This window comes from Oncorhynchus keta, unplaced genomic scaffold (assembly GCF_023373465.1).
Source record: "Oncorhynchus keta strain PuntledgeMale-10-30-2019 unplaced genomic scaffold, Oket_V2 Un_contig_18663_pilon_pilon, whole genome shotgun sequence".
NCBI lineage: Eukaryota > Metazoa > Chordata > Actinopteri > Salmoniformes > Salmonidae > Oncorhynchus > Oncorhynchus keta.
In genome coordinates this window covers 67,501-70,000 of record NW_026281039.1, presented here as the reverse complement: position 1 = coordinate 70,000, position 2,500 = coordinate 67,501, and the positions used below count along the sequence as shown (strand labels likewise).

Sequence of the window (2,500 nt, the reverse complement as noted above, 5' to 3'; positions counted from 1 at the left end):
ACGTGGTATCTTCACAGTAGAAGGGGAGTGTGTGTGTTACGTGGTATCTTGACAGTAGGAGGGGAGTGTGTGTGTGTTACGTGGTATCTTGACAGTAGGAGGGGAGTGTGTGTGTGTGTTACGTGGTATCTTGACAGTAGGAGGGGAGTGTGTGTGTGTTACGTGGTATCTTGACAGTAGGAGGGGAGTGTGTGTGTGTTACGTGGTATCTTGACAGTAGGAGGGGAGTGTGTGTGAGTTACGTGGTATCTTGACAGTAGGAGGGGAGTGTGTGTGAGTTACGTGGTATCTTGACAGTAGGAGGAGAGTGTGTGTGAGTTACGTGGTATCTTGACAGTAGGAGGGGAGTGTGTGTGAGTTACGTGGTATCTTGACAGTAGGAGGGGAGTGTGTGTGTGTTACGTGGTATCTTGACAGTAGGAGGGGAGTGTGTGTGTGTTACGTGGTATCTTGACAGTAGGAGGGGAGTGTGTGTGTTACGTGGTATCTTGACAGTAGGAGGGGAGTGTGTGTGTTACGTGGTATCTTGACAGTAGGAGGGGAGTGTGTGTGTTACGTGGTATCTTGACAGTAGGAGGGGAGTGTGTGTGTTACGTGGTATCTTGACAGTAGGAGGGGAGTGTGTGTGTGTTACATGGTATCTTGACAGTAGGAGGGGAGTGTGTGTGTGTGTGTGTTACGTGGTATCTTGACAGTAGAGGGGTGTGTGTGTGTGTTACGTGGTATCTTGACAGTAGGAGGGGAGTGTGTGTGAGTTACGTGGTATCTTGACAGTAGGAGGGGAGTGTGTGTGTTACATGGTATCTTGACAGTAGAGGGGAGTGTGTGTGTTACCTGGTATCTTGACTGTAGGAGGGGAGTGTGTGTGTGTGTTACGTGGTATCTTGACAGTAGGAGGGGAGTGTGTGTGTTACGTGGTATCTTGACAGTAGGAGGGGAGTGTGTGTGAGTTACGTGGTATCTTGACAGTAGGAGGGGAGTGTGTGTGTGTTACGTGGTATCTTGACAGTAGGAGGGGAGTGTGTGTGTTACGTGGTATCTTGACAGTAGGAGGGGAGTGTGTGTGTTACGTGGTATCTTGACAGTAGGAGGGAGTGTGTGTGTGTTACGTGGTATCCAGTAGGAGGGGAGTGTGTGTGTTACATGGTATCTTGACAGTAGGAGGGGAGTGTGTGTGTGTTACGTGGTATCCAGTAGGAGGGGAGTGTGTGTGTTACGTGGTATCTTGACAGTAGGAGGGGAGTGTGTGTGTGTTACGTGGTATCTTGACAGTAGGAGGGGAGTGTGTGTGTGTTACGTGGTATCCAGTAGGAGGGGAGTGTGTGTGTTACGTGGTATCTTGACAGTAGGAGGGGAGTGTGTGTGTGTTATGTGGTATCTTGACAGTAGGAGGGGAGTGTGTGTGTGTTACGTGGTATCTTGACAGTAGGAGGGGAGTGTGTGTGTGTTACGTGGTATCTTGACAGTAGGAGGGGAGAGTGTGTGAGTTACGTGGTATCTTGACAGTAGGAGGGGAGTGTGTGTGTGTTACGTGGTATCTTGACAGTAGGAGGGGAGTGTGTGTGTTACGTGGTATCTTGACTGTAGGAGGGGAGTGTGTGTGTGTGTTACGTGGTATCTTGACAGTAGGAGGAGTGTGTGTGTGTTACGTGGTATCTTGACAGTAGGAGGGGAGTGTGTGTGAGTTACGTGGTATCTTGACAGTAGGAGGGGAGTGTGTGTGTGTGTGTGTGTGTGTGTTACGTGGTATCTTGACAGTAGGAGGGTGTGTGTGTGTGTGTGTGTGTTGTGTGGTATCTTGACAGTAGGAGGGGAGTGTGTGTGTTACGTGGTATCTTGACAGTAGGAGGGGAGTGTGTGTGTTACGTGGTATCTTGACTGTAGGAGGGGAGTGTGTGTGAGTTACGTGGTATCTTGACAGTAGGAGGGGAGTGTGTGTGAGTTACGTGGTATCTTGACAGTAGGAGGGGAGTGTGTGTGAGTTACGTGGTATCTTGACAGTAGGAGGGGAGTGTGTGTGTTACGTGGTATCTTGACAGTAGGAGGGGAGTGTGTGTGTGTTACGTGGTATCTTGACAGTAGGAGGGGAGTGTGTGTGTGTTACGTGGTATCTTGACAGTAGGAGGGGAGTGTGTGTGTTACGTGGTATCTTGACAGTAGGAGGGGTGTGTGTGTGTGTTACGTGGTATCTTGACAGTAGGAGGGGAGTGTGTGTGTTACGTGGTATCTTGACAGTAGGAGGAGTGTGTGTGTGTTACGTGGTATCTTGACAGTAGGAGGAGTGTGTGTGTGTTACGTGGTATCTTGACAGTAGGAGGGGGTATCTTGACAGTAGTGTGTGTGTTACGTGGTATCTTGACAGTAGGAGGGTGTGTGTGTGTTACGTGGTATCTTGACAGTAGGAGGGAGTGTGTGTGTTACGTGGTATCTTGACAGTAGGAGGGGAGTGTGTGTGTTACGTGGTATCTTGACAGTAGGAGGGAGTGTGTGTGTTACGTGG

General features: G+C 49.6%; 1 protein-coding gene across 1 annotated transcript in view; it reads right to left on the bottom strand.

The window, feature by feature from the left end:
• prpsap2 (phosphoribosyl pyrophosphate synthetase-associated protein 2) overlaps positions 1–2,500 on the bottom strand; it is a 60,315-nt gene that overhangs the window by 3,324 nt on the left and 54,491 nt on the right. The window lies entirely within an intron of this gene.